Source organism: Ascaphus truei, unplaced genomic scaffold, assembly GCF_040206685.1.
Source record: "Ascaphus truei isolate aAscTru1 unplaced genomic scaffold, aAscTru1.hap1 HAP1_SCAFFOLD_745, whole genome shotgun sequence".
NCBI classification, from domain to species: Eukaryota; Metazoa; Chordata; class Amphibia; order Anura; family Ascaphidae; genus Ascaphus; species Ascaphus truei.
In genome coordinates, this window is record NW_027457080.1 from 127,991 (window position 1) to 150,052 (window position 22,062).

Consider the following 22,062-nt stretch of genomic DNA (forward strand, 5'->3'; position numbering starts at 1 on the left):
GTACGAGGCAACTGGGGGGGGTTCATAGCGGTAACCAGTCCGGGGATCCATGGCCCAGGGCCCGTATTATGAGTAGGGTGGGTACAAGACCTACCTATATAGGATAGGCAACCCCGAATGCCCTAGGAGAGTGACCCTTAAGCCACTTAAGGATGCTGTGCTATAGGGACGGCCTGTAGTGCAGGGTGTGTCACGTTGCTGTATCGTTAGTGAGGGACTCAGCGGATGCTGCGGTTCCAGTGAAGGAGTTCGGACCCACGTTGGGGTCACAGAGAATATTGCCAGGATAGGATCAGACGGATTCATCACGCGTCTGACCCTTTGTGAAGCGTTGCTGATCCGAGCACTGGAGTGCTCGGCAGGTATCTACAGTTCTAAGTGCACCACCGGGCCCTTAGCTTAATAGTGACTGCGCAGTCACCCATTGATTCTCTGCAAGAGTGCGGGACATTGGGTGGGGTTCTTTGGACACTGGGTGGGATCACCTAGTGTTGGGGAATCGTCCTGCGAGACGTCATGGTTAGTGTCTCCTCCTGAGAGGGACACAGGTTATATTATGAATGTGATGTGTCGTATTACATGTTAGTAAAGTCCTTAGTTATTATACCCCATTGTGTATGTGATCATTGTGTTTGTCCTGCGAGGATTCACTTCCCCCTCTGGTGGGAGCCATCGCAGGTGGAGGCGCTGCACCTATTGAGTAAGTGATTACCCCTAGTATAATTGCCCCAGGTTCCCAGTGGCGGAAGCTCAGCCCTCCTGTGAGCCTACAGGTATACGCACCACACCGGTAACACTGCATGTTCTACTCACCCACACTATATATGCGATTGGGTGGGGTGGAATACCCGTTACACGCAAATAATTAAAGTACAGTAGTTGCAGTTTCAACGCACGTTTTCACAAAGTATCTAGGACATTTGAGAGTACCCGCCGATCAGTAGTCTATGCCGCGTTCCCTGCGTTGCCCCGTCTCTCCGCGCTCGTAGTCGTCAGTGATGTCACAGGTCCTGGCAGAAGAGGTGTCTATGGTCAGTCCGGCTGCCAGCATTTCGGTACGGGGTCCTCAGAGGCACAATTCTACGCGTTTCGCTGTAGCGTTCTCACCATAACTCTGTGCCCAGGACATACACGAAGTAAACGAGAGGTAACTCTCACTGTATTACTTCCTGGGAAGTGGAAGGCTGCGCTTATAGTGCCTTGCGACGGCGACGTCGCTCCGAAAAAAATACATTGACTCCGTCGCAGGCGCTTATAGTAAGCGCGACGGCGCGACCAAAAATTTGGAAGCCGGGTAAATTTTATTTTTTAGAGACAGTCACCACATGTGACTGTCTCTAAACCAAACAAGCGACGTCGCTAAAAAACGAATGACACATTTCTCTAATGGCGACAGGTGATGTCATCGGTTGCGTCGCCAGCACAATAAGCGCGGCCTTAGCCGGGGTGGCAGCCAGTTAGTCGGCTCCCCGATGGCAAACCTTTCTAGGCCCCTTACCCGCTCCACACCCCCTCTGGCACCCTCCATGCCAGCGCTAAGGATTCTGGGAGCTGGTTTTCCCTGCTGCAGAGGTCAGTGACAGCAGCAGAGCCGGGACAAGCCGTCCAGCAGAATTGATGACGGCAGCGAGGACAAAAACGCCAAATGAACCCAATAACATGGGGGCCGCCGGCTCCCTGCATCAGCTACAAGACCCCCGAGCGCAATATTCACACACAAATAGCCATTTTACTGTTAAAATGTGATAGTGAATGAAAACTAATAGTGCAAAATAGACATCGGAATGATAGCGTAGAACAGGGGGGCTCAGCTCCGCTCCTCACGCCCCCCCAAACAGGTCAGGTTTGCAGGATATCCCAGCTTCAGCATAGGTAGCTCAATCCGTCGCTGCTTCAACACAGGTGGCTCAAATTTGATTGAGCCACCTGTGCTGAAGCAGGGATCGATTGAGCTACCTATGCTTAAGCTGGGATATCCTGCAAACCTGACCTGTTTGGGGGGGGGGATGAGGATCGGAGTTGAGCCTCCCCCCCCCCTCCCGTGTAGAGGTCCAGATATGGACAGGGCCGGTGTAAATAATCAGTGGTGTGGGAAGTCCAAATGCTGTGTTAACCCCGTCACTGCTTGTGAGAAATAGGGAGGGTGACTGTTTTGAATAAGTAACAGCGCACTGACCCTTATTTACTCTTTAGCTACAGTAATAAGGCACCTGGAAGCCCCTTGTGGCGGTGAAAGGGTTACAGGGTTAGTAAAGAAGAAAACAGGGAATGGAGAGGGGAAAAAGGAGGCGGAAGGAGTGGAAATACAAGAGGAGAGAAAATATGGGTGGGGGGAAGGGGATGAGAGAGATAGTGGGGGAGAGAGAGGGTAGGGGGAGAGAGGATGAGAGAGAGGGGAGGAAAGATAGAGGGGGGAGAGGGGATGAGAGAGAGAGGGGGAGAGAGGATGAGAGAGAGGGGATGAGAGAGAGAAGGGGGGAGAGAGAGAAGGGGGGGATAAAAAGAGGGGGGAGGGAGAGAATGAGAGATTGTGGGGGGAGAGGGGATGAGAGAGAGAGAGAGAAGGGGAGGATAGGGAGAAAGAGAAGGGTGAGAAAGAGGGGATGAGAGAGGAGAAGAGGGAGAAGGGGGGATGAGAGAGAGGGGGTGGGAGAGAATGAGAGAGTGTGGGGAGAGGGGGTGAGAGTCAGAGGTGGGATATAAAGAGGAGGGAGGGCGATTCCTTGAGAGAGGAGAGGGAGAGCGGAGGGGGAGAGGGGAGGAGAGATACAGGGGAAGGAGGAGGAGGGATACAGGAGGAGGAGGGATACAGGGGGAGGAGGGACAGCAGGATTTAGGATACAGTTTCAGCACCAGACAGGACAAAACCCATACAGAAGAAGAGAAGAGCAGAGCCCTGCCACCCCTCACACAGCATGGTGAGACTGCACTCCCCCTGCCCCCGATCCCCTCTCTCCCCCCCCCCTGTCCCCCACATTATGGGGGTCTCCCTCCTGTCTTATTCATGGCCTGTCCTTCTTCCCTCCCCAGTTCCTGAGAAGTCTCCCCTTGCTGGCGCTGCTCGCCCTGCCCTGTGCCCAGGCTCTGGTATGTACTGGGACTCACTGGGACAGACTGGGACTCCACATTCCTGCGGGAAGGGGGGTGCTGGACGTGTAAGGGTTAACCACTTCTATACTGAGATATGGAGGGGTCCCAGACATGTTTATTAACCCTTTGGTGTCTGTAGGATTTAGTACTAAGCTTATTTATTCCTGGTATCATGAGGGCTGTTGGGATTGGGTTTACTCATTAACCATTTCCACCCTGAGTGCTGTAGGGTTGGGGTATATACTCATTAACCCTTTCCATCCTGAGTGCTGTAGGGTTTGGCTATATACTCATTAACCCTTTCCATCCTGAGTGCTGTAGGGTTGGGCTATATACTCGTTAACCCTTTCCATCCTGAGTGCTGTAGGGTTGGGGTATATACTCATTAACCCTTTCCATTCTGAGTGCTGTTGGGTTTGGCTATATACTTGTTAACCCTTTCCATCCTGAGTGCTGTAGGGTTTGGGTATATACTCGTTAACCCTTTCCATCCTGAGGGGTGTTGGGTTTGGGTATATACTCGTTAACCCTTTCCATCCTGAGGTTTAGCAACAAACCATCCAAGAGTGTGTAGGATTTGGCTTTGTGCTAATAAGGTGTGGTAGGGTTCACTCTGATTATGGGTGACCCTGATGTTTGTAGGGTTTGGCTGTATACCTAGTACCCCTTAGTTTATGACATATACCGATTAACCCCTTCCTCCCTGAAATATATAGGATGTACCCATGACCTGATTAACCCCTACAGTTCTGGGGAAGGGCATGCTTAGAAATCATCCTGATAAAACCTTTAACATTTAGAAACCCTTTCTGATTTTAACCCCTTCGTTCGCAGAGGGGTTTTGATTCCGATAAATTTGTGTTTGATTGAGGCTTGTGACACTGTGTGACTGGACCATCATGCTACTTCTATTCCTACATTACACATGTATGTTGTGAAGATAACACGTCCCGCAAATATCACACACTTGTGGCACAAACCTTTGTCTTTGTCCCCAAAAGCTTACAATCTAAATGTGGGGCCTGATGCAAACGAGTGAGGTCACACGGTCTCTGGGAGAAATGTCTGGTGAGGTCCGAGTTTCTGTTTTTGCTCATTGTATAAAGAAAGTTCTAGGAAATGCTCCTTGTCAGCTGGAGAAAAGTCATGGAATTTTCCCAGTCACCAACGCATTTTGAGAAGTTCCCTAAACCCCCCCAGATGTGACATTGCACCCGACGCGTTGCTGACATGGGCCCAAATTCCAGTGTCTAACAAGTAGGAGAATTCTGGGCAAATTCGGCAGTCGGTTATTTGAGTATTTCTTTTTTGGGGGGGTGGGGGGGAGGAGGAGAATGTTAATATGTTGGTGACTATTTATATTTTTTTGGCCACTTTTGATCTGAAACGCTGATCTCGGGCAGGAATGGGACTGAATTAAAACTTTTGGGGTGATAGTTACTAGGCATTCATGGTTTACCAATCAATTCAAATCCTTGCCCTTAACCTCTCTGGCACTGGAAGGGGTTAATAATCCTACTTATCTAAACCAAAAATAAATGTCTATTTGTAATCACCTTTTAGTGTTTTTTAATTACTTTGATAACATCCACTGAGTTTCTATTCGAAAGAAATGCTGGTTTTAAACAATATTGGCCGGGCTCATTAATAGTGGCTGCCGTAGAGAATTGCAGGAAAGCTTGTGGCTTTGCCCTGGGTTATGGCTGCCCTACATTTGGATTTAGCACATGGGTTTCAAGCCTAGATTTGAAAACATGCCGAACATAATGTCATTTATGAAACCGACTTTTGAGTGGTGTATGGGTGAGTGCTTTGTTCCAATTCCAGCAGACAATCCTGCGCGGATCTGGGGTTTGTAGCGTGTTAAAAAGGGGGGTTCACATAGTAACGTGACACAAACTAATTACAATGTAAACTGCAGGGAGTCAGACACGTAAGATTTACACTTACCAGCCTGCGTGGCAGCCAACGGGTTAAAATAAAAAAAAGTGAGTTTGCAGCCAAACATAACATTTTGCAATATAAATGTTGAACAAAATATCAAACCATCCTGTCTGGGACCTTAACCACAGACATGCCCAAGCAATGCGAAAGGATCCGATACCTAGTCCCAACCCGCAACTGGAGGACAACCCCTGTTCTATACCCTATGTTAATGCATATATGTGTATATGTATATCTTTACACAGCGCGTCACAGCAGTAACACACGTGACATCATAATATAACACGTAATGGGAAGAAGCGCTTCAGATATAAGAGTAACATTAGGAAGCGGAGTCCCTGCCCTGAGGAGCTTACTCTCTAAGTTATGTTTAATCATTTAAGATTTAAAATGCACACTGTTGAACCCGGGCAGAACTTATAGACGCAAATAGTGCAGAGTATAATTAAAAAAAATATATATATATATACAGCTCAACCCCGTTACCCCGCGGATCCGCTTATAACGCGAAGCAAGCGCGGCTCCCAATTTCCGTATTTATGAATACTTTACAACACGATTATTGGTATCTTAAATACCTTATTGAACAATGCATACAATGGTACATTATTTCTAACGCGATCCGCTTATAACGCATTGTGATAATTTGGACCCCAAGCACAGCGTTATAAGGGGGCTGAGCTGTGTATATATATATATATATATATATATATATATATATATATATATATATAACAGAAATTGCCATGTTAGTCCAGTTGCAATAGTGAACTCATTTATTCTGCACTATATATATTAGTGTATATATTCTGGATATGAAAATAATACCAGGCACTACGGGACTTGTTGAAAAAGTGAAAAATATTTCTTTCAAAAGGTCAACATTTACCTTTTTGTCATAAATATTTGTAACTTTTTGAACAAGTCCCGGAGTTCCTACAATTATCTCCTTTATTCCCAATCTTTTTGAAGTTACTGCACTCAGTCTCAGTGCAGTGCCACTATAGTCAATGATCTATACAGTACCGGTGTATACTGTGCAAATCACCAAAAAATCTACTCGCCACACAAAAAAATCTACTCGCCACCTAGTACCAAACGTGTGCTGCTTGGGCCAATATTTACTCGCCCGGGGGTTAAATCCACTCGCCCGGGGCGAGCAAATGTATAGGTTTATCGAACACTGTATATATATATATATATATATATATATATATATATATATATATATATATATATATATACAGTATACATCGGTACTCTATAGATCATTGACTATAGTGGCACTGCACTGAGACTGAGTGCAGTAACTTCAAATAATATATATATATATACAGTGGTTGACAAATCACCAAAAAATCTACTCGCGAACAAAAAAATTCTACTCGCCACCTAGTACCACACGTGTGCTGCTTGGGCCAATAGGAGCTCGCCACGATGTTAAATCCACTCGCCCGGGGCGTGCAAATGTATAGGTTTGTCGAACACTATATATATATATATATATATATCATGTATTTAATTTTTTTCATTAGCTTATCCCGCTGCGCTGAAGCAGGTCCTGCAGGGATTTCCATGTTGCAGCGATGGGGGCCCAGTTACAAACCAATACTCCTACGTCTGTGTTTGGAAACGGCCTCACAAAACGTGACATCGGTTAGATATTTCTCCCGCGGGTGCTCACGATATCTGTATCTGGGTGACAGCGATATGTATTTTTTCAACTCGGGTGCCTAAAAAAGCCAAAAATCTTTCAACTTGAGTAACGGACAGACATGCTCCTTACTGGGGGTTTCCCAACCCTTACGGCAGGGGGGAAGCTAAGGGGCGCAATAATTGTTTTTTTTTGGGGGGGGGGGGGGCTCCCTTACCCGGTTTCAGTCCACGTTTCTCCATGGCAACGCGGTGGTAAATGCCGCCGCGTGGTCATGTGACGCCCGTTGCCATGAAGACTCACGTGACGTCACATGACCCGCAGCGTCATTTGACGCCGCATTAGAGGTAAGGGGGGGGGAGCAGACAGGACGTTTGCACGCCCCTGCCTGCATTATATTGTGTTTTGGAGCCTGTGTTTGCGCTTGCGACGTTTCCTTGCTTTGCGATACACGTGAAGGATACACGTGAAGGATACACGTGAAGGATACACGTGAAGGATACATGTGAAGGATACATATGAAGGATACACGAGAAGGATACATATGAACGATACATATGAAGGATACATATGTTGCCATTCCAGCCAGATATCCCTCTTACAAACCCTGTATATAATATTGTGTGGTTCTGTATTTCTGCCAGACCCGATGGGGGTCCCCGAGAGGTTGGAAAGCCTGTAACATTTCCACTACTTGTTGGTCCAATAAAAGGCATCATGCCCCGTACCCCCCCTCTCCCTCCTTTGTTATGGGGGAAGAAAAGTTAGCTTTAATGGAAAACATGCATACCGGCCCAGGTCCCCTGAGGCAGACGGAGGAGTGAGATCATGAAGCAAACATCTTGTAATTACAGTGTGGGAATGTCACCGTGATTAAAGCGAGACAACAAGCATTGTGCGTGCCGGGGGTCCTCAACTCCAGTCCTCAAGGGCCACCAACAGGTCAGGTTTTCGGGATATCCCTGCTTCAGCACGGGTGGCTCAGTCAAAGACCACGAAGGGGCCACCAACAGGTCAGGCTTTCGGGATATCCCTGCGTCGACTGAGCCACTGATTGAGCCACCTGTGCTGAAGCAGGGATATCCTGGAAACCTGACCTGTTGGTGGCCCTTGAGGACGGGAGTTGAGCGCCCCTGATATAAAAGTCTCTCCTAAGACTGTATATTTTGACTTTCCTGTATAGTTATTCTCACTGTATAGTCCTGTCCTGCGTACGTACGAAGATTTCATGTATATTTGATAAACTATCTTCATTTTCACTTGTTTGTCTCCTGGTCCCACACCGCTTTGTGGAAACCAGTTTCTGCTTTGTTGGCGAGGTGCTGATGTTAAGTCAGTTTTTTTTTGGGGGGGGGGGGATCGGAGGGGGGAGGGCGCACTAATTTTGGGGGGTAGGCGTTGTGGCCCATCTGGCAGCAAAGGGGTGAGATGTAAATCTTTCCGCAGCCTTATTATTGGGCTGTAATTGCCGCACCTCTGGCATCCTTTCTGCATTCCTTCTTCCCTGCGGGTAGGAGCTCTTAACCCTCTCACTGCCAGGGGGCAGGCAACACAAAAGCCACGCCACCGGGCCTAACAAAAGCTTTGTGTGTTGCAAATAACATCTGTTCTGGTGGCAATCAGCGTTTGGCCCACCTGCATTGGTAAAGCTGTTAAACATATATTGGCTTAGCACACAAATATTAAAAAGGTGATGGACGGTGTTACTTGGGTGAGCGCTTTCACTGCAATGGAATGAGACTTTGTGATGCTTAGCATGGAGGGGGGGCTGCGTATTCAGTGAGCTGCCCTTCCACCCCCACCCCAGGGCAGGACAGCCCTTGCAGGCCAAGATAACCCCACCTAAGTTAGTGTAACTCCCAGGAAACATCTGTCAGGGGTTTATTGGCTGGTGGACACAGCTGGGCCCCCGACGAGGGAGGAGCACAACTCAGAGGGTCTAATGACCTAAATCTCTCATCTCTATGTTATGTCCCCCTGCCTCATGTACTAACATTAGAGTGCGAGCTCTTCAGGGCAGGAATTAGTGTCCTACAATGCCATGTCCTGGCTACAAAGCACAGGTTATTGTAGTTACCAGGGAATGTCAGGGGGATCTCTGGCAGGGTTCAGCGCGCAGAACGCAGAACGCCCGGGCGCACTCGGGGTGCGGTGCTGCAATATTCCTCCTCCCAGTGACTCAGTAACTGGCTGTGACACAGAACAGATGTTAGTGAGAAGTCACTGGGTGGGTGGGGTGTGTAAGCGTGCCCCAGATGTGTAATCTGCCTCCTGGGAGCTGCGCTTACAGAACACTGCGTGCTCGCCATTGTCAGAATAGCACCAGTGCTGCAGACACTAAAATGATGCTATTTTGTCACTTTTCTGCACTTTAACCCGTGATGCGCTGAGACTTGTTGAATATTTATTTGGTTTGATTTATTTATCAAATATTTTACCAGGGAGTAATACCTCCTCGTTTTCACGTATCTCCTGGGCACAGAGTTACGGTGACAATACACGGTTACATTAAATGAATAGAGGTTATATATTAAATCTATAAAACAGAAGTGCAAAGCAACCCACAAAGTGCAGGCTGTTAAACAATTTCCTCGAAGATGACAAGCTTATACAAGCGCGCTCAATGTGCAGAACTCGCTCGGCGTATCTGTATTAGATGCGGGTAGGTGGAAGGCTGCTTGCGACCGCGGTGATGTCACCGGTCGGAGCTCTGGTTTGGATACGGGGTCCCCTCCCCTTTACAGAGGTTATCTAATGATTTGTACATCCCCAGCCCAGAAACAGGAAAGTCGCGGCAAGGAAAAGTGGCGAGGTTATCTCCACAAATGAGTACTGTTTTGGTCAACGTGCGTGCAAGATAACGTCCCCTGTATCTGGACCTGAGATTTAGAAATATTTAGATGGCCTCGGACCCAAATGTCTCTGCACTTTCAAAAATAAACAGATATTAATGACATTAGTTTCCCATCATCTGTTATTTGGCAACCCAAGTGACACTTAAAATATAATAATAGATTATACACACACACACATTAATGAAAAACAAAAAGAACGATTCCTGCGCTCCTACCAATTAGGCTAAAATAAAATATTGATCTCATAAATAAGGGTTATTTAGTTAAACCCTTTGGCCAATGCGTTATAAGCCTGCATGCCACGTCAAGGCATAATAACCAAATTTGCAGGTACCTACACTGAATATATGTAATTATTGTCCCTTGAACTAGTGAAAAATGTGAGAAAGCCCTGAAGGGGTTAAATAAAGCATATGCTTTTTTTGATTTGGTGCAATTTACTATAGAGGCAAACTGTGGGTGCACAAATTCCCTGGTGTGAATATAATAAAACTTACACATTTTTCTTTCTGTCGGCCTTATACATTCACCTCCTCTTGGTTCTTTAGTTTTTCTATATGTACTGTAAGTCCTCTCTTTTTACCAGCAGCAAACTTCTATAGGGTAATATGTACATTCTTCCACATGTATATTAATACACGCAGCCTTTGATTACCTTGGTTGAAAACGAATTACCTAATCTGCCGATCAATTAGTTCTCCCGTGATCAATCAGCCAAGATCCGGCTTCCTGGGGTTCGCCAAATGGCTGCCTTTCAGTTTCAATCAATCCTGCAGTCAGTGTAACTCAGCAGCTACAATGTATTCTTATATTGCGAAGGTAACATTGGCAACAAATGCTCACAAACAGGAAAGTGCTGAGAAGATCCTGCACTGCTGGGGAGGTGGGATAAAGCCCGCTACAGAAATCAGAATTCTCTGTGTATTAAAACTCATTAAAAACGGCACTGAGTTGGAATACAAATGTATTTAAAATGCAGCCAGTCTAATACCGCAGAAGTGATTTATTTAAAAAACACCCATGTAGGATATAGCTTGGATTGCTAAAACCCACTAAAATATAACTGTACATTTCCCGTGAGAGTGGAAACATAACACGTCACTGCACTTCTCATCCTGAGGCGATGTAAAGACCGTATCATGTTTACAATGCAAATATCACTTCCATTACCGGGGCGCTGTACGGGGGGGCATGGGGGGGAGGGGGCGGTACGGGGGGGAGAGGGGCTCTGCCCGTATAACATGTAGATATGTGTGCGGGAAGTGCAAAGCTTGCACAGTTGTGTGAGTGATGGTGACACTGCTTCGCAAACACAGCTGCTGCAGCTGCCGTATTGTTAATGTCCCTTGTTATCTGCTTGGAAACTGTATACAGCACATACTGCGCTGTGAGGGGTTGGGGGTCTCAGAGTAATTCCCACAGTGAGGGGCTGGGGGACTCGGTGTAATTCCCACAGTGAGGGGCTGGGGGTCTCAGTGTAATTCCCACAGTGAGGGGCCGGGGGACTCTGTAATTCCCACAGTGAGGGGCCGGGGGTCTCAGTGTAATTCCCACAGGGAGGGGCCGGGGGTCTCAGTATAATTCCCACAGTGAGGGGCCGGGGGTCTCAGTGTAATTCCCACAGTGAGGGGCCGGGGGTCTCAGTGTAATTCCCACAGTGAGGGGCCGGGGGTCTCAGTGTAATTCCCACAGTGAGGGGCCGGGGGTCTCTGTGTAATTCCCACAGTGAGGGGCCGGGGGTCTCTGTAATTCCCACAGTGAGGGGCCGGGGGTCTCAGTGTAATTCCCACAGTGAGGGGCCGGGGGTCTCTGTAATTCCCACAGTGAGGGGCTGGGGGTCTCAGTGTAATTCCCACTGTGAGGGGTTAGGGGTCTCAGTGTAATTCCCACAGTGAGGGGCTGGGGGTCTCAATGTAATTCCCAGTGAGGGGTTAGGGGTCTCAGTGTAATTCCCACAGTGAGGGGCTGGGGGTCTCAGTGTAATTCCCACAGTGAGGGGCTGGGGGTCTCAGTGTAATTCCCACAGTGAGGGGTTGGGTGTCTCAGTGTAATTCCCACAGTGAGGGGCCGGGGGTCTCTGTGTAATTCCCACAGTGAGGGGCCGGGGGTCTCAGTGTAATTCCCACAGTGAGGGGCCGGGGGTCTCAGTGTAATTCCCACAGTGAGGGGCCGGGGGTCTCTGTGTAATTCCCACAGGGAGGGGCTGGAGGTCTCAGTGTAATTCCCACAGTGAGGGGCCGGGGGTCTCAGTGTAATTCCCACAGTGAGGGGCCGGGGGTCTCAGTGTAATTCCCACAGTGAGGGGCTGGGGGTCTCAGTGTAATTCCCACAGTGAGGGGCCGGGGGTCTCGGTGTAATTCCCACAGTGAGGGGTTAGGGGTCTCAATGTAATTCCCACAGTGAGGGGCCGGAGGTCTCAGTGTAATTCCCACAGTGAGGGGCCGGGGGTCTCAGTGTAATTCCCACAGTGAGGGGTTAGGGGTCTCAGTGTAATTCCCACAGTGAGGGGCCGGAGGTCTCAGTGTAATTCCCACAGTGAGGGGCCGGGGGTCTCAGTGTAATTCCCACAGTGAGGGGTTAGGGGTCTCAGTGTAATTCCCACAGTGAGGGGCTGGGGGTCTCAGTGTAATTCCCACAGGGAGGGGCCGGGGGTCTCAGTGTAATTCCCACAGTGGGGGGCCGGAGGTCTCAGTGTAATTCCCACAGTGAGGGACTGGGGGTCTCAGTGTAATTCCCACAGGGAGGGGCCGGGGGTCTCAGTGTAATTCCCACAGGGAGGGGCCGGGGGTCTCAGTGTAATTCCCACAGTGAGGGGCCGGGGGTCTCAGTGTAATTCCCACAGTGAGGGGCCGGGGGTCTCAGTGTAATTCCCACAGTGAGGGGCCGGGGGTCTCTGTAATTCCCACAGTGAGGGGCCGGGGGTCTCAGTGTAATTCCCTCAGTGAGGGGCCGGGGTTCTCGGTGTAATTCCCTCAGTGGGGGGCCGGGGGTCTCAGTGTAATTCCCACAGTGAGGGTCTCGGGGTCTCAGTGTAATTCCCACAGTGATGGGCCGGGGGTCTCAGTGCAGCGCTGCGTGCTGTAATATAAGGCCTCGGCCTGCCTGTAATGTAAGGCCTCGGCCTGCCTGTAATGGATGGCCTCGGCCTGCCTGTAATGTATGGCCTCGGCCTGCCTGTAATGTATGGCCTCGGCCTGCCTGTAATGTATGGCCTCGGCCTGCCTGTAATGTAAGGCCTCGGCCTGCCTGTAATGTAAGGCCTCGGCCTGCCTGTAATGTCAGGCCTCGGCCTGCCTGTAATGTCAGGCCTCGGCCTGCCTGTAATGTCAGGCCTCGGCCTGCCTGTAATGTCAGGCCTCGGCCTGCCTGTAATGTCAGGCCTCTGCCTGCCTGTAATGTAAGGCCTCGGCCTGCCTGTAATGTAAGGCCTCGGCCTGCCTGTAATGTAAGGCCTCGGCCTGCCTGTAATGTAAGGCCTCGGCCTGCCTGTAATGTAAGGCCTCGGCCTGCCTGTAATGTAAGGCCTCGGCCTGCCTGTGGTAATCTGCTCTCATGTCCTCCTCTCACATCCCTTTTCCATGGCCCCTGGGCTATTTATTCTGGGTAAACGGCCATTACTTTGCTTTTCTCACCCTGACCCTGCGCTCCGTTATTAAATCCCCCCGGGGGTTTGTACTTGGGTATATTTGGAATGAATTCCTCGCTCAGGCGCTGGCCCTTAACGAGCCTTTAATGAAAGCGTTAGTCAGTATATATATTCACAGATAAGCATTGGAGACTAAGTGCCTCATGCAGAGAGCAGCGCTATTTACAATCTCGCCATTTTCCGGCGAAAATCGCGCAAAAAACAGCTGAAAATGGCGAGGTAGGAAAAAACCGCCATTTTTTTTCTCCCTTTCAGCTGCGCGCATCTCCTCATTTACAATTCTCCACATGCAGTAATGCTAAAAATAGCGGATTTCGCCCATTTCTGCATATGGAGAATAAAACTCTCCATTAAAGCTACTTTTTCTTAAACTCTCCAATTTATTCTAGCGCTGCTCTCTGCATAGGCCCCTAAATGTATACAGCTTTTAAACATGTTTAATTCAGTAACAGTAAAATGATAGCGTAACCCCTGAGGATACCCCTTCCTGACGTTTAATGAGGTTCATTACTAAATCCTGACACAAAACAAGTTATAGTGAGTAAAAAGTGACACCCCCCCATCCCCCCCACCGTACAGTGTACGGCAAATAAAAGTATCACAGTGAGCACATTCACTAGTCTGCAGCCCTGCCCTTCCCCTTTATCTCTTAGCGTCCAGTGCTTCCACTGCAGCCAGGGATTCTGGGTAATCACATGCAAATTAGCACACAGGGTCACCTTTTGCTTCATGTCCATTTTAACATTGATCCCCATAAGCTTATGCCTGGCGTATTGCACAGCTTTTCTGCACAGCCTGGGGGTAAAGAAGTGCAGAGCCAGTAACCTACTCACAGACAGCCTATTACTAAATCCGAAAGTACTACTGTAATGTTACGGACTTTGTTGAAATCCCGGTATCCGCTCGCTCTGACCTTGGGCAAGTCGCCTTAAATAATATCCCTGTGATTTTCAGGGCAGCGACCCATTGTGCCTACACCATTCTGTGTATAGCACTGTGCACACTGCTAGCACTGTATTTATTTATTTATTTATAAAATATTTTACCAGGAAGTAATACATTGAGAGTTACCTCTCGTTTTCAAGTATGTCCTGGGCACAGAGTTAAGACAAATAATACATGGTTACAAATACAGTTACATAAATGAACAAGGTATACATTATATACAGGACATTGCGTGCACAGTTAAAGAAAATATATATTATGAGCGTATGAAACAGTTACAGACCAGATTAAAGTGTGAGACAGCCTTAGATTTGAAAGAACGTAAGCTGGTGGTGGATATGAGAGTCTCTGGTAGGTTGTTCCAGTTTTGGGGTGCACGGAAGGAGGAGGAACGTCCGGATACTTTGTTGAGCCTTGGGACCATGAATAGTCTTTTGGAGTCTGATCTCAGGTGATAGGTGCTGCATGTGGTTGGGGTGAGGAGCTTGTTCAGGTAGCTGGGTAGCTTGCCCAGAAAGTATTTGAGGGTGAGACAGGAAAGGTGAACTTTGCGCCTAGACTCTAGTGATGACCAATCTAGTTCTTTGAGCATTTCGCAGTGATGTGTGTTGTAGTTGCATTGGAGAACAAAACGACAAATTGAATTGTAGAGGGTGTCAAGTTTGCTAAGGTGGGTTTGAGGAGCCGAGCCATATACTATGTCTCCATAGTCAATAATTGGCATTAGCATCTGCTGTGCGATACGCTTTCTGACCAGGAGACTTAGGGCCTCATGCAGAGAGCAGCGAATTTTAGAATTGGAGAGGGGGAAATTTTTTAGCTTTTTTGGAGAGTTTTTTCTCCATATGCAGAAAGGGCAGAAAACTGCATTTACAATCCTTTCTGCATATGGAGAGTTTCAACCAGCGCTATGAGCACTGTTGAAACTAGTGGGGAAAAAAGCGCGGTTTTTTTTTTCCCCCTCCACCGGCCGCGGAGCGCCAGCTGCTTGGTGGAGAGGAAAAATGTTGAAAATCGCGCCATTTTTTTGGCGCGAACAGCCACTAGATGGCGATCGCGGCTCTCTGCATACGGCAGGAAAAAAAACTGGAGAGATTAGAAACTCTCCAGCCGCGCGGCGAATTTCAAGGGAAAAAAAAAAATGGCGCTTTTTTCAAATCTCGCCATTTTCGGCTGTTTTTAGCGCAATTTTCGCCGGAAAATGGCAAGATTGCTATTAGCGCTGTTCTCTGCATGAGGCCCTTAGGGAGGATTTGTTCCTGTAAAGTACCCCTAGTTTGGCATAGGTCTTGGTTGTCAGGGTATCAATGTGCATCCCGAATGTTAAGTGGGATTTAAAACTAGTGACAGGGGTTAGGGTGGTGTTAGCTTTGGTTCTAATCAGGAGCTCAGTCACTGGAAGCTTTACAAATTTAGTTTTGGTCCCAAATACCATTGTTACAGTCTTGTCAGTGTTTAAAAACAGTTTGTTTTGGGAAATCCACAGTATATCAGTCATCCCCTGCACATGAATAGTTAGCTCGCTTTAATACACAGCGCGGGATCATGTGCACATGGGGCAGCAGGTACAGCACTATACAGTATTAGGGTTTGCCAGAGGGTGCGTATATATGGGATTGTCCCAGAAAGGTCGGGGCGCACAATTACCCTGTATTTTCAGGGGCGGGGGGGGGGGGAGCTGAGACAAATGTCCCCGGAGCTGCGGAGGGCGTCGCTGGAGGCGGGGCATCCACTTCCAAGTTTGGTTGCCGGGCCCCAGCTCTCAGTGTGTGAATTGTGGGGGTGGGGATTGTGTGTGTGTGTATTGTGGGGGGGGGGTTGTGTGTGTATTGTGTGTGTGTATTGTGTGGGGGGGGATTATGCGGGGTGGGGGATTGTGTGTGTGTATTGTGGGGGGGGGTTGGTGTGTATTGTGTGGGGGGGGATTGTGTGTGTGTATTGTGGGGGGTGGGGGATTGTGTGTGTGTGTATTGTGTGGGGGGGGGGGATTGTGTGTGTGTGTATTATGCGGGGTGGGGGATTGTGTGTGTGTATTGTGGGGGGGGGGGTTGGTGTGTATTGTGTGGGGGGGGATTGTGTGTGTGTATTGTGGGGGGTGGGGGATTGTGTGTGTGTATTGTGGGGGGTGGGGGATTGTGTGTGTGTGTATTGTGTGGGGGGGGGATTGTGTGTGTGTGTATTGTGGGGGGCGGGGGATTGTGTGTGTGTATTGTTGGGGGTGGGGGTTGTGTGTGTGTGTATTGTGGGGGGTGGGGGATTGTGTGTGTGTATTGTGGGGGGGGGGGGGTTGGTGTGTATTGTGTGGGGGGGGATTGTGTGTGTGTATTGTGGGGGGTGGGGGATTGTGCGTGTGTATTGTGGGGGGGGGGGTTGTGTGTGTGTATTGTGGGGGGGGGATTGTGTGTGTGTGTATTGTGGGGGGTGGGGATTGTGTGTGTGTATTGTTGGGGGTGGGGGTTGTGTGTGTGTGTATTGTGGGGGGGGGATTGTGTGTGTGTATTGTGGGGGGGGTGGGGATTGTGTGTGTGTGTATTGTGGGGGGTGGGGATTGTGTGTGTGTATTGTTGGGGGTGGGGGTTGTGTGTGTGTGTATTGTGGGGGGGGGGGGGATTGTGTGTGTGTATTGTGGGAGGGGAGGCGTCCTGTATTATAAAAACTGAAATGTGGCAACCCCTCGTAATACACAGACATCAGAGACACATACCGCTCACCCCCTCCTTATACAGAGACATCAGGGACACGTACCTCTCACCCCCTCCTTATACAGAGACATCAGAGACACATACCTCTCACCCCCTCCTTATACAGAGACATCAGAGACACATACCTCTCACCCCTCGTAATACAGAGACATCAGAGACACATACCTCTCACCCCCTCCTTATACAGAGACATCAGAGACACGTTCCTCTCACCCCCTCCTTATACAGAGACATCAGAGACACATACCTCTCACCCCCTCCTTATACAGAGACATCAGAGATACATACCTCTCACCCCTCGTAATACAGAGACATCAGAGACACATACCTCTCACCCCCTCCTTATACAGAGACATCAGAGACACGTTCCTCTCACCCCCTCCTTATACAGAGACGTCAGGAACACGTACCTCTCACCCCGTCCTTATACAGAGACATCAGGGACATGTACCTCTCACCCCCTCCTTATACAGAGACGTCAGGAACACATACCTCTCACCCCCTCCTTATACAGAGACATCAGGGACACGTACCTCTCACCCCCTCCTTATACAGAGACGTCAGGAACACGTACCTCTCACCCCCTCCTTATACAGAGACATCAGGGACACGTACCTCTCACCCCCTCCTTATACAGAGACATCAGGGACACATACCTCTCACCCCCTCCTTAGGCCGTGCGTATAGTGCCCGCGACGGGCGACGTCACCCAAAAACAAATGCATTGCCGCCGCCGCCGCTGCGTGCGCTTATAGTAACAATGCGACGTCGCGAATTTTGGAAACTGTCAAAAAAACCCTCCTTATACAGAGATCAGGGACACGTACCTCACACTCCCTCCTTATACAGAGATATCAGGGACACGTACCTCACACTCCCTCCTTATACAGAGATCAGGGACACGTACCTCACACTCCCTCCTTATACAGAGATCAGGGACACGTACCTCACACTCCCTCCTTATACAGAGATATCAGGGACACGTACCTCACACTCCCTCCTTATACAGAGATCAGGGACACGTACCTCACACTCCCTCCTTATACAGAGATCAGGGACACGTACCTCACACTCCCTCCTTATACAGAGATATCAGGGACACGTACCTCACACTCCTTCCTTATACAGAGATATCAGGGACACGTACCTCACACTCCCTCCTTATACAGAGATATCAGGGACACGTACCTCACACTCCCTCCTTATACAGAGATCAGGGACACGTACCTCACACTCCCTCCTTATACAGAGATATCAGGGACACGTACTTCACACTCCCTCCTTATACAGAGATATCAGGGACACGTACCTCACACTCCCTCCTTATACAGAGATATCAGGGACACGTACCTCACACTCCCTCCTTATACAGAGATATCAGGGACACGTACCTCACACTCCCTCCTTATACAGAGATATCAGGGACACGTACCTCACACTCCCTCCTTATACAGAGATATCAGGGACACGTACCTCACACTCCCTCCTTATACAGAGATATCAGGGACACGTACCTCTCACCCCCTCCTTATACAGAGATATCAGGGACACGTACCTCACACTCCCTCCTTATACAGAGATATCAGGGACACATACCTCTCACCCCCTCCTTATACAGAGACGTCAGGAACACATACCTCTCACCCCCTCCTTGTACGTGTCCCTGATATCTCTGTATAAGGAGGGGGTGAGAGGTATGTGTCTCTGATGTCTGTGTATTACGAGGGGTGAGAGGTATGTGTTCCTGACGTCTCTGTATAAGGAGGGGGTGAGAGGTACGTGTCCCTGATATCTCTGTATCTCATACCTCTCACCCCCTCCTTAGGACGTGCCCACGACGGGCGACGTCGCCCAAAAACAAATGCATTGCCGCCGCTGCGTGCGCTTATAGTAACAATGCGACGTCGCGAATTTTGGTAGCTGGCAATATTTGATTTTTCAAGGGCTGTCGCCTCTTGTGACAGCACCTGAACCAATCAAATGCCAGTAATCCCGTGCCGCCGCCGCCGCAAAGCGAAATATAACTTTCGCTAGCGGCGACGGGTGACATCACCCGTCGCCCGTCGCGGGCACTATATGCGCGGCCTTATACAGAGATATCGGGGACATACCTCTCACCCCTCGTAATACACAGACATCAGGGACACGTACGCTAACAAAATTATATTAAAACAAATTGAAAAATAGCAGAATACAAAAAAAGTATAAGCAACCAAAATCACCATAAATGGGATTGAAATGGCAGAAAGACCGCAAAATCGCGGCAGAAGCATGCGCAGTCTGAGCCAAGTCCCCAATCAAGCTTAAAAAACGCGAGAAATCTGCCGCGTTACCGCGAGACGTGGGACTCTGCCGCGTTACCGCGGGACGTGTGAATCTGCCGCGTTACCGCGGGACGTGGGAATCTGCCGCGTTACCGCGGGACGTGGGAATCTGCCGCGTTACCGCGAGACGTGGGACTCTGACGCGTTACCGCGGGACGTGTGAATCTGCCGCGTTACCGCGGGACGTGTGAATCTGCCGCGTTACCGCGGGACGTGTGAATCTGCCGTGTTACCGCGAGACGTGGGAATCTGCCGCGTTACCGCGGGACGTGGGAATCTGCCGCGTTACCGCGGGACGTGGGAATCTGCCGCGTTACCGCGGGACGTGGGAATCTGCCGCGTTACCGCGGGACGTGGGAATCTGCCGCGTTACCGCGGGACGTGGGAATCTGCCGCGTTACCGCGGGACGTGGGAATCTGCCGCGTTACCGCGGGACGTGGGAATCTGCCGCGTTACCGCGGGACGTGGGAATCTGCCGTGTTACCGCGGGACGTGGGAATCTGCCGCGTTACGTGTGAATCTGCCGCGTTACCGCGGGATGTGTGAATCTGCCGCGTTACCAGAGACTTTTATAAACATTGTCCTTTAAAGTTCGCCGTGGCACTGTGAGGGTGTAACGATGGATCGGGCAACGCGTCGGCATGTGGCGGGAAGCGGGCTGGTTGCAAACTTTGGTCGCTGTGAACTTTTTCGCCAAACCAAAAGGGGCGCCATCTGCACCGTTCACCAACACGTCTGTGCGCTGCGTCACTGCATTGCGACGCGACCCCGTCCTCACACACAGACTCGCCGTTACCGATGTTACAGGGGTGCCGGTAACGGCCGCTACATCTGCACATGCCGGCAGCCATGCTAGCGTCTTCGGTTATCCCTCGGTGGGCCTCTCCTCGTCTCCTCCACCCACCCGAAACAGCTGAGCAAATGTTTTGGCTACAGAGATTAAGCCCTGTACGTGCCGGGGGATTCCGAGGCATTCTGCAGCTGTGAGATCATGGGAAAGAAATGTTCTTACGCCCAAATTAAATATATATATATATCTATAATAAAAGATGATAGATCAGATACCCAGAATCCCGTGGGGCAGGAGGCTGGTTAAGAGAAAAGCAGGACATCACTTATAAATACATATACATGTAAATGTACAGGCATACCCCGCATTAACGTACGCAATGAGACCGGAGCACGTATGTAACTATGTAACAACAGGCATACCCCGCATTAACGTACGCAATGGGACCGGAGCATGTATGTAAAGCGAAAATGTACTTAAAGTGAAGCACTACCTTTTCCCCACTTATCGATGCATGTACTGTACGGCAATCGTCCTATACGTGCATAACTGATGTAAATAACACATGTGTAACAGGCTCTATAGTCTCCCCGCTTGCGCACAGCTTCGGTACAGGTAGGGAGCCGGTATTGCTGTTCAGGATGTGCTGACAGGCGCATGTGCGAGCTGCTGTTTGCCTATTGGGCGATATGTACTTACTCGCGAGTGTACTTAAAGTGAGTGTCCTTAAACCAGGGTATGCCTGTATATGCACAAGATACGTATGTGTATATATAAATATATATACATACACACACACACACACACACACACACACACACAACAAAGGAAAAACAGCGCTCAGATAAAGAAATAGTGAATGAATAATAAAAGTGTATACACTGGCGACACACTTTATTAAAGTGTGGCCAGTTCCGCAAGCCGCGAGATTTCCCGGCTTGCTAGTGGCATCCCCTCGGCGTGCCGCGCGTCACCGATGCGCGGTCACGCGTCATCGGGTGCCTGCGCCCCCTGCACGCGCGTCCAGGGCTCCCCGAGGGAGCCCTGGTGTCCCGCGATGTGGGGGACGGCGGCAGGGGGTTCCGGGGGACCCGGCGGACCCGGAGAGGAGAGGGGGAAGCCCCGATCGGCGGGCCTCTCCTCCGCTGCTTCGGCGCGCGCCCGGCACCCTCCGGCGCGCGCCAGGTTACTGCTGCGGCCGAGAACGGGCAAATGCTCGAATAAACTCGGCCGCAGCATTAGATATTGAGTGTGATAAATTAATTCAAATCTATACTATAATTCTAAGTTTTCCGTTCGTTTGTATGTCAGAAGCATCAAAATCTCACAAACGGCACCACGTAGCACCACAAAACTTTCACTGTACATTGTGCTGCATATTTGAAGGTCAACGCAACTATTTTGAGCTTCCAATGTGACTCACCTCCCAAGTTATGGACATTCTAATGTCCAGCAAATCTCTTAGTGCAGGAACAGAGGGGCGGGGGGCGTGGCTACTAAGGTAGGGGTCGTGTTCTTGCCTGCTTCTGTGCTGTCACTGCGGTGTGTGTTTGATGTGAGATGTGTGAGAGGGGGGGGGGGGTGGGAGAAAACGGAGTGAGGGGGGGGGGAAGAAAACGGAGTGAGGGGGGGGGGAAGAAAACGGAGTGAGGGGGGGAAAGAAAACTGAGTGAGTGGACACGGAGTGGGAGGGGGGAGAAAGGAGAGAAGGGGGATAGAGAGAGTGGGTAAGGGAGAGAAAGGAAAGGGGAAGGGAGAGAGAGGGGGAGGGGGGGGGCGGGAGAGAAGGGGGGCGGGAGAGAGCAACGGGGGGGGGGGGGGGAGAGAGTGAGAGAGCAATGGGTGGAGAGAGAGGGAAATGGGGGGTGAGAGGGGAGGGAAGGTTGTAGAGGTTAAATGGAGACACAGAGAGACACACACACACAAAGAGACACACACAGACAGACACAGAGACAGCCCCTATCCAGCCAATGACACGCCCCCCGCTCCTGCTAAAAAGTTGCAGGACAGCCGATCGCTCATGCTTGGAGAGCTGGTGACGTCACCGCTCTCAAGCATGAGCGAGCTCAGCGGCAGCGTGGCCGCAGCCTAAAGCAGCGCGGGGAGATGTG

The 22,062-nt window shown here is 49.9% G+C and overlaps 1 long non-coding RNA gene across 1 annotated transcript in view; it reads left to right on the top strand.

The window, feature by feature from the left end:
• Positions 1-2,764: 2,764 nt before the first annotated feature.
• The window catches only part of LOC142486110 (uncharacterized), a 54,691-nt gene continuing 35,393 nt past the window's right edge, over positions 2,765-22,062 (top strand). Inside the window, exons 1-2 of the long non-coding RNA XR_012798802.1 lie at positions 2,765-2,918; positions 3,031-3,087. This is a non-coding gene — a long non-coding RNA (uncharacterized LOC142486110). The remainder of the gene's footprint in view (positions 2,919-3,030; positions 3,088-22,062) is intronic.